General features: G+C 34.7%; 1 pseudogene; it reads right to left on the bottom strand.

Annotated features, from left to right (window-relative positions):
* Positions 1-4,949: 4,949 nt before the first annotated feature.
* The window catches only part of LOC149580355 (putative wall-associated receptor kinase-like 16), a 124,574-nt pseudogene continuing 118,523 nt past the window's right edge, over positions 4,950-11,000 (bottom strand).

The raw sequence follows: 11,000 nt of genomic DNA, 5'->3' as shown, positions 1-11,000 counted from the left end.
TATTATTCAATTAACTACTATTATTCTTTAGCTAAATTAATCTAGCTAATTAATTTATACCTTCATTAATTAATTAATGGCAAACCACGACCCATTCAACTAGTTAATTCCTCTAATTCCTTTACGAATTAATACTAACTTATTTAGGCGAAAGCCTATAACACAATGATAAATTGTGAGCCTATTATATGAGAGGTCTTGGTTCGAGTGTACCCGAAGTTAACTAATAATAATAACTAATCAAAACAATAAGGATAATTAACCATGGCTTTGGTCTATTACTGATAAAATAAAATAAAATGAATTTATTTAATTTGTTTCAATTAATTTAATTTTCCATTTTCCTATTTGTTACAAAAATAACCAATTCAAATAATTTATTTTCCTCACACGTCTCCTCCAACCAAACCAACTAATTAACCCTTGATTCCAACCAACATTATCCTCTTAACCTACATCTAATCCCTAACCTACTAAATAACCCATGGTTCAAACTAACTTTATCCCTTTAGCCTTCCATCAAACCAACCTTATTGATCACACCCTCAATAATTTGTGTGCATTCCTGTTTTTATTAAATAGGAAAATAACTTTCTTTTTCGGTGGCATCTCTCTAAATTAGACACCTAGCCCTCCCTCCACTTGTCATCCTTGAGATGTCACTTGTCATTATGTTGACAAGTTATGCATTCTAGAGTTCCCTTACATTTCCCTTCTATCCTATTCAAACCCTTCCATTTTGTTTACAATTCATCCACTCTCATTCATACCTACATTATAATGTGAGCTTTTTACTAGAGCTAGCATTCATTGTTTAACATTTTAGCATTATTACAACCATTTAGTGCTCATTTTAGCATAATTTCATCTTCTAGAGTATTAAATCCATAGTTTTACCTTCATTTGCATCTATTTGATTAACAATTTGTCATCCTTTTTCATCCATGATCACCAACAATTGCTTAATCATGGATCTTAATTGGTCACTCTTTAAGACTAATTAGTGAGTATACATATCAAACTATCAAAATAAAATAAAAAACATATCCTCGACAAAGGAGGCTTGGAGTTTGCATTTTCTTATTTTCATGCTTCTTTTCTAATGTCTAATTTTGAGCACATTCTTTCAATTGTGAAGTTTAGATTCAAGTTTACTCTTTTACTCACTCATATTTTATTGCGCACATTTTTGGCATGCCTAGTGGAACCTACTTCATGAGTCAATATAAAAAATAATTGTACAATCTAGTTCATTCTTTCCATTACATTATTATGTTGTGGTTTTTAAAGAAAATATAGTTGTCTTCTAATCACATGCATCTCACAAAAGATGTTAAATCCATTAAGTACTAACACACTTTTCTCCTCTAAAAATAATATTATTAATATTAATAACTAGCACTTGCTCTAGAAAGAGGTGCAAGAGGTACGCCGATAGTTTTTTAATTTAAAAGACAAATTCAAATGACGTAAATTTACAACAAATATTTCTAATTGATAGTGTAAATTATATATATAGAATAGAGGGATATACATTTGACATTTCTCTTTGGAGGTGAAAAAGAATGTAAAACTATATTATTTGATTTAATGCAAGACATTGAGTTCAAGAGTTGATTTGAGTTGCACATTTTTATTATTTTAACAATACACATAAATCTCATCAAGGAGGCACATCGAATACATAAATATGTACCAAAGAATAAGATGAGAAGATAGAACAAGTTGCAAAAGATAAATCATAATGATGTAACTACAAGGATCATCCAATGCTAGAATATATAGTCTTGAAACATACCTCGATGGTAAAGTTCACGTTATTTTTTGACTGATGGAACCCAAAAATGTCCACTCCCTCAGTGTTCAGGATATAAAATACACTTCATACTTGATTTGAATTGCACATTTTTTTATTTTTTTTGAAATTGTAAGTAGAAATGTAATAGGAGTCTTATTTGTGGCAAGGCAGCAAAGACCTATATGTAAGAAAAAAAATAGGATTAATTCTTTATAAGAAGTAGAAATGAGGCAATTGTAGGAAATGTAGTAGTTGTGAAATTCTAGAAGCAATCAAAAGATACTCGAAATACCTGAAAGTTTCTTGAGCATTTATTTGTGTGTGAACACCTTCTTTGAATCCAACAAGTGTCAACCTATAGAAAATAGTAGTGAATTACTTAGGAAGCCACACAAAAACACAAGTAAATGGAAAAAATGGATATTTGTAGAATGACAAACATTACCATTTTCTGTAGAAGTAGCTTCAAAGCCATGGTTTTGATGTGAGATTGAGTACAAACGTGCTTCTTCTTTCTTTCTAAGAATATTGTACGGATTTTTTTCATCTTACAAAAATGCTCAAAAGAAAAAGAGGGCTCTATACAAAGCCCTTGGATGGATTTGACTCTAGAGATTGTTGTGAAGGTGAGGCCTTGTCTTTCGGTTTTACCTATATCAATGGTAGCCATGCCTAAGGTTAAACCCTGTGATTTTTGTATAGTGCTAGCCCAGGCTATGGAAAGAGGTATTTGTGTATGATTACCTTGGGAAATGGGTTCTATTGGAACGATTTTTGGATTTCTAGGATCCCAAGGTGGACCAGTATAACTATTAAACTCTATCATGACATATGAAGGCAAGAAAGGAGGTCTATATCCTATTGGATACATTATATCTTTGACCTCTCCAAGAGATCCATTAACAAGATCAGCAACGACCTAGAGGTTTGTTATAAGCATGACACGTTGAAGTTTACATAATAAAACTTCTTTGGGTAATTGGTCATCATCAATCGTTTCTTCAAGCCTGCGATGTGTATTTGCTGCAGTGCACAGTGCAATAGGGACATTGAGCTTTTTTAGCACTTTTTTGTTGTGAAGTGAATCTTGCTCATTGGTAGCAAACAAATGTGTTTCATGGTCAAACTCAATCTATTCATCTAGAGTGAGGTTCCTATTTGTGCGAGTCATTAACAAATCCCAATCATGTAGCATTGGTTCAGCATTGCGGATATTGTGTAGTACTCTGTGAAATTGTATTTGAAGCGGATCATCACCTTCCTGTCTAAATATTGTTTCTAATGTTACCACTGTGTTAAAGCTATGCCACAACTATTTTGCATTTGTGTGAGATGCATAGAACGGTTTATCCATAACTGGTGGAAATTGGGCTAGGTCACCTACAAGAATCAGCAACATGCCACCAAAAAAAAGGTGTTGTTTTTGGAGTATAGCTTCACGTAGCCTAGAATCAATTTTAAGAAGTAGTTTGGGACCTATGAAACTCATTTCATCTATTAAAATGTATTGAATATTTTTCATGTCTTCTTGGTATTTTGTTAATGCTTGACCCTGAAGTTATTTCATTTCTTGAATTGGGATTTTGAGGGCTGCATGTATGGTTGATGCATGAACACTGAAAGCTGCAATGCTTGTGGGTGCAAGAACAAGGAGTGGATTTATTGTAGTTGGCATTGAGTTGTGTAGTGCATTTCTTATGCAGTTGATAAGGTATGATTTACCAGTTCCAACAATTCCTTGTATCACCATGTATAAAGGCTCCATGGAGAATTTAGATGCAGTGTGGTTTCTAATGATAGAAAGTGCAATTTGCCGATGATGTGATAAAGTGTAACTATTGGCAGAGACAGAGGTAGAAGGGCCAACAATTGAGCCAACATTTTTCTGTCTATGTATAAATTGAATGGCATGGTCATGCAAATTCAAAGGAACATTATGGTCTTCCCATGAATGGTTGTTGTCAAAGTCACGTTTTCCCAACATGTCAAGATCATCTAGGCTAGAACTATTGGCAAGGCCTAGCTAAGATAGAAATTCCCACTCATTCATCTTGTATATCCATGTCACCATCTAAATCATTCTCCTCTTCCAAGATCTCGTCATCTTGATCAGTGCGGTCTACATGCCAAACATTATATTTTTCTGTTTTTAATTGCTTCCAATGTTTAATAATGTCATCTTTGTCCACACCTATATCTACGTGTATATCACAAAAGTGTTTGTACAAGAGCAATTCAGTCCAACAAAAGGTTTCAAAATTCTCAAAGTCTTCATTAGGAATTGTAAAATATTTCGGATACACTTGTAACTATTGCTATTTCCTTTCTTATTCTCCACTTATCTCATTTGCAAGATGCAGCATATGTGTATGATCTTGTTGATTCAATTAGTGTAAGTTGTTGAACTCATTTGGATGTTCCATGTATGCTTGTATGTAGCTAGATTCTATTCTACTACCAACACTTGTTTGTTTAAGGTGGTGCAAAACTTTTCGCCCCGCATTCAAAGACATAAATTGACAATTGCAATTCACAAGGGGCAATTTTTGAAGCATGGGACATGTTTCTTATGCACTAATATCTCTCTCAGCAACAATTTCAACCATAAAATTTTGGTATGCTTTGACGTCATTGTCATCTACATTTGAATCTAAGCAAATTCCAGCCAACATTTGAACATAATTTTCACTTTTTCTTTCAGATTTGGATGCATACTTAACAATGTATTTTATGAACTAATGCTAGAGATGTAATAGGCTGGCAATCAGTATTTGCTCTCCATATTGATAGCATATGTGGGTTATGAATGTTCAACCTATCATCATTTCTAGTTGGTTCAAAGCATTTGTGCCCTGTTTCATTACGGTATAACAATGCTTGTTCACATTCTTTCCAAGGTGCTTTATATCTACATTTGATTTCTTTACCTTTCACACATAGGCATGTCCTCTTAGTACATCAAGTGTGCCTTTGAACATGATTAACCAACTCTTCATAATCAACTAAAGGATCAGTAGAAGTTATTTCAGTTGTTACAAGTGGATCTACTAAATATTTTCAGCCCTCATTATTTGATCATATCTGAGAAATAGTCTACCGTTCATTGTAGTTTATTATCTTCCACTGCCCACCATAGCATTTATGTGTTCTACCTAAAAAGTAGAAGAAACATTGGATACAGAAGGTGAGTGAAACACATTGGTATTTTCATTAAACTTCACTGATTTTCTATTGTGGCTCCTCTCCTCTGAGTCAATAAGGATAGATGTCTCTTCCTCATTAACATCTGTTTGGCTTTCCCAAGTATGCCCTTCTCCCCCTCCTATCTTCTCATTTTTAATCCACATGAGCTCTTGAACAACCTCCTTCATGGAAGGTCGCCTCTGCACATCCACATTTAGACAAGCTTCTGCTAAATTGGCCACACTTGTCATGGATTCGATGTCATCCATTCCCATTAGGCGAGGATCAAATATTTCATGGAGAAGAACCTGACCTTTTTTAGACAAGAACAAGGCCATCAAATTACATTGCTCTTTTGCTCTATTTATAGACACAGGTTTCATGCTGGTTAAGAGCTCCAACATTACTATTCCAAAGTTGTAGACATTTTATTTGTGTGTGAGCTGAACAGTCACAAAGTAGTGAGGATCCAAATACCCAAATTTTCCCTTCAATCCTATAGTCAAATGGGTATTGTCAATTGGCATTAGACGAGACAATCCAAAGTCAGATAACTTTGGAGAGCATGCAGAATTGAGTAAAATTTTTACAGATTTAATATCTCTATGCACAATTGGAACTGACGCGAAAGAATGCAGATAAGCTAGTGCTTCTGTAGTGTCTATTGTTATCTGTAATCTTGTATTCCATGTCAAGCATTCTATTTCATCCTTTCCATGGATATGATCAGCTAGGGTTCCATTGGAGACATATTCGTAGACTAGTAAAGGGATTCGAGTTTCCAAGCAGCATCCTAGAAGTTTTATAACTTTTTTGTGATCAATCTGAGATAGAATTATGACTTCATTGATGAATTGATCGATTTGTTCCTCATCAACTTCTTTGCATCTTTTTATGGCCACCATCCTGCCCTCTGCTAGTTTGCCACAGTAAACATAACCGAAACCTTCGACTCCTATTTTAAGGTCTTCGGAGAAATTATTGGTTGCTTCTATGAGCTCTGCTTCTGAGAAAATTGTTGCTTTCCTTCATCCTCTGTCTGAAGATATGTATTCCTGTAGCAAAAGGCCTCTATTTTGAAGAAAGTATTTTCTTCTCAGAATCATATGTTTCCTCTTCTTCACTGCCCAAAATATGGCCGCTGCAATCAAAGATCCTCCCACTAGCAATGAAAATATCCCTACTTCAGAAAATGGAAAATTTCATTAACTGTTGTTGCCGAATTAATGATACCAGATTTCCAAAATGTATAGGGAAATATGCAAAATGCAAATCTAACATCATTAATTGATACCCCTCATGCAAGGCAATATTTAAATCTTTTTCTATTTCAAATCTTGATGACTGATCTGAAATATTGATCTCAAATGTTGGTGTTAAAAGAGATACATACAATCTAATCTAGAATCTAATCTAGAAATGAACTTGCATGGTTTACAAATGAAGGGATCATTCTGATAATGATGTATTATAGAGCGTGATTTAAAATTTCATTAAAAAATCTCTCCAGATATATTTTGTATTATTTCACTGTTGATAATTTTAACCAGGAATAGGTCATTAACAAAATTTAGAGAATACCTATAAGCAGAGGGATGACTATGTTGGCCTTCTCTATACAACTCGTTCTACTGTTGCCTTCTCCTTTTGTGCAAGAGCACGTGAAATTACCCTCCAAGTTCAGACATGTTCCCTTCGGTGGTTTAATGTAGTCATTCAGATTCGGATTAGCATATTCATTAATATCTGCAACAAGATTTAATTTTTAGGCAAGATTCAATCGAATTGCAAAATTTGGTGACTAATTCACCCCTAGACTCAGTGAGATTGTCTATTTATTTGATTAGGTGAATTCCCCCTTTTTTGGTTCATATTCTGCGTACTGAAGATTTTTTTCCCCTTCAACATGTATTTGTACCAGCTTCCATCGGTTATGGTGAGCTGCAGCTACCATGTTGAAAGCATTTCAAACACATTTGGAAGCCCATTTTTTTATGTTTAGTATTCAACACTTTTATCTGTTTGTGAGCTGTAATGAATGGAATTGTTTTGCAGTTCCAATCCATCATACAAGAAATTAGATCAGTGAGAAGGTTTGGCAAATAGCAATAGTAAACATGCCTTTTCTTAGCGAGGCCTGGCGCTTAAACTACAACACACTTTTATGTAGCAATTCAATTTTACTTGTGTAGAATGTACAATACTACTCTCTTAGGAGACAGTAAACAGGGTACCCCTAATTGGTATTAAATGTGAGGAATGAGGAACTCCATAAAATCAACATTTCTTAGGACGCCTCATCTCAATTTTGACAAGGGAGAAAATTATTTAAGAGAGAATATAAAAACTACAAGGACGTAGGGATCTAAGGCCACAGATACACCTAATTGCACAATATCATAGAGTTTTTGACGGGTGATACAGGATGTGAAGATGGCGAATAAGGGCTTAATTGTGTGGTGACCAATTTCAACCCTTTGAAGGGGAATATACAAAAACTCAGCTTTATTTCAGACAAAAGGGGTTTCCTCTACATAAATAATATACACCAATTAAAATTCTAGAGAAAAACAATCATTTCAGAAGAAAAATGGCCAAACACACAAAATTTAATAGCATACCACTCACCAATGCACTTTAAGCCTCCCTGGTAACCATCGCCCTCATACCCATCATCACATACACACAAAGCGGTAGCCCAGAAGTAGATAGATCAAACTGCTCTAACAACAAAATTGTTGGGCGGTCAAATAGCCCAGCAATCCATGACTTCATCTCAAATGGTTGCTAATCAAGGATAGATTGATTTGATCTTCGTGTCATTAATAAGATATGGCACAGTTAAACTTCTGCAAGCTGCAGTCCAACTTGCATGCCAAATCTATGCCAAATCTAGCTAAATATGGATGGTGTGCGAAAGGTGCTTTCAAATCCAAAGAAGGTGGTCTGAAATTGAATGACAGTAATTGCACAATAGTGTATCACCATTTATTGTTGCATACACAAAACATTGCAAGGGTGATATAGAACTTTTGCATGTAAGACAAGTTGGTAATGGCCAATTGCCACAATCTCATCATCCTGATTCACCATCTGTAAACATGATTTCTCTAGATTTTCCATCATTAGTCTAGATACCGGCTTCATTTTGTGCACTTCTTTTACAGCCTGAAATGCACTATGATCGCAAATCATGATAGCAAAATCTACTACAAAATCTGCTATTTTTTTACAACCTGAAACAATTTTTGCTGAAACAATTTTTTGGGCGTGTGTTTTTCTAGCGTGAGACAAGAGCTATAAAAATGAATTGATAGTTGCCTCTTGTTACATATTTATTAATCTGTCCGAAAAACCTATCCGAAAAACTATTAATTGGCTAAAAATTTCCAGCGTGAGACAAATTCCGACTGGACTCAAGTCTAGAGGGAAAGCCTATCGGCTAATAATAATAAAATTGAAGATGTGAAATCCATTTGTAATAGTGACAAATTCATTCAAAATTAGGAATAAGCGAATTCATTCTGAGATGAATGAATTCTTAATATTTAGGAGGTGCCTTTCTCATGCCAAGGCGGTGAATTTGAGCCTAAGACTATAGGCCATAAATCCAACATTTTCCATTTACATTGGCAACAAATCTCAATGAGCATCCATATCATAACTATCTCATTTTTGTACAAAGAAAAACAAGCCTATAAAAGGAGATTTCAACATATTATAGAAGGTTGAAGATTATGAACATAAAGGGAACATAGGATAATAAAATGCAAGATAGTAAAGCATAAAAAGATGGGGAAAATCATACCATGTGGACAAAGCATCCACATGGGGTGAGAAGAGATAGGATAATCATCATGAATTAAAACCTTGGCAGTGATTTATATCTCCAAAAGCAACCAAACACCTCCTTGAGTCATCAAAATATCTCTCTAAGATAGAAAGACATTTGTTGGATACAATTGTTCAATTGTGTGTTATCTTTGATGTTACACAAATGTCATATTAGTCATCAGACAGAGTCTACCGAGCTCAGTTGGTCAGCAAGGCAAAAGAAAGAGTCTACTGAACTCAAAAGGTTAGCAAAGAAGGTTTACAGTGTCCATCGAGCATTCTTAGGCTTTACCTTGTGCAAACAGTTGTTACTGAGCTTTCAAGGTTAAAAAAATTAATTCAGTTGTTACCGAGCTCACTCGATCATCAAAAGGAAATATGGCAGAGACAGTTCTTATCGAGCTCTCATGGTCAACGAAGGAAATTTAGTTCTTACCAAGTTAACTTGGTAGCCAAAGGATTTTGCAAATTTTGTAGTATTAATCGAGCTAAGATGGTTAACCCAAGAAATTGTTTCTGGAAGTAGTGCTTACCGAGCAGGGTCGGCCAATGAAGGATTTCATTATTTTGTTGAATAAAGTTTATTTGTTTAATGTAATATTTGTAGCCGACTGATCTATGGTTTATTGGTAAATGTAACTTGTGAATGAGTTGAATTGATAATCTGAATGGTATATATAAGAGGTCAAGTTGCAAATTCTAAGTATGTGTGATGGATTTGATGTGATATGAATAAGGAGGACTGGTTATTGTGAAAGCAAATTTTGAAGGATGATCAGAGATAATTGAGGAACAGCAAAGCTATATTTGATTGAGGAGGATCTAATGGTGCAGAATAGAGATCTATAATCAACAAATTCAGTTGCATCATATTCAGGTCAATTCATTGTTACTTTCTAACAATTGGAATAGTGATTTCAAAATCTCTTAACAGAGTTGGTTTAACAGCCATTTTGTAAATCCTCTATCAAGGTGACAGTTTAGTTGAATTGTTTTAAAGACCTCTAGCAAGGCCACTCCTAACAGGGTGATTAAATCCTCTAACAAGGTCACACCTAACAATGTGTATTGTAACCTTTAACATGGTTGGCTCCTAATAGGGCTCACTTCAGAAGAGTAAAAATTGGTAGCTAGTTACTTGGTGGTTTTTCCCACCACGTTAAATCTGGTGTCTCTTGTGTTCATGATATTTACTTTTGCATGCATGCTAACAATTATGAATGCTTAAAGTTTAGTAATAAGTTAATTTACCGAGTTACAACATTTTTGTGAAGTGTTTACTGAGTGACAATAGTAACTAGTTATTTAAGACATCTAAGGGATCAAGATTTCTTTTTGTAGTAACTGATTCACCCCCCCCCCCCCCCCCCCCTCAGTTACTTCATCTATAATTCCAACAATAGGTATTAGAGCTTTTGGTGCTTGCAGGAAAAGATTTCAAGGATCTAAGCTAAAGATCAGGATGTCTTACAAGAGGGAAATTCCAAGACTTAACAGGGACAACTTCTTAGGATGGCAGGGATTGATGAGACTTCATCTGGCTTCTATTGGTGATTCAGGGCTGAAGTACCTTGATGAAAAATATGCAGAACCTACTGGTACATTATCTGTCAATGATATTGCTGAAAAGAAGACTCACAACAACATGATGATAGATATTACATCCACTCTAAGTTATGAAGAATTTGATGACATCAAGGATTGCAAAACTACCTTTGAAATGCGGAACAAACTAAAAAAGATCTATGGAGGTGATGATAATGTAAGAAGAGCCAAAGCAGAAAGTTTGAGAGGACAATTTGATCAAATGAGGATGAGAGAGGATGAAAGCATAGCAAAATATGTTGAAAGAGTTAAAGCAAGTGTTAGTGAAATCAAAACATCTGGAGGAGATATCAAGGAAGAGACAGTTATAAGTAAAGTTCTTAGAACTCTACTTCCTATTTATGCAATTAGAGTCTCTGCAATTCAAGAAAGAAGATGCGAAGCAAATTATAAGATAAATTTAGAGGCCATAGTTAGAAGATTGACTGCATTCAAGCTAGACAACTATGATAATTATGTTCCAGCTACCAAGAACATTGAATCGGCATTTGAAGCCAAGCTTTCACTCAACGAAAAAGGCAAGAAGATAAAGGATCCTTAGTTAGATAGTGATGAAGAATCAAAACAGAGTTTAGACAGT

The sequence above is a fragment of the Cupressus sempervirens genome, chromosome 1 (assembly GCF_028749045.1).
Source record: "Cupressus sempervirens isolate cs-2001-9-10 chromosome 1, ASM2874904v1, whole genome shotgun sequence".
NCBI lineage: Eukaryota > Viridiplantae > Streptophyta > Pinopsida > Cupressales > Cupressaceae > Cupressus > Cupressus sempervirens.
Note: the sequence above shows the minus strand (reverse complement) of the source record. Positions and strands in the feature narration are given on the sequence as shown.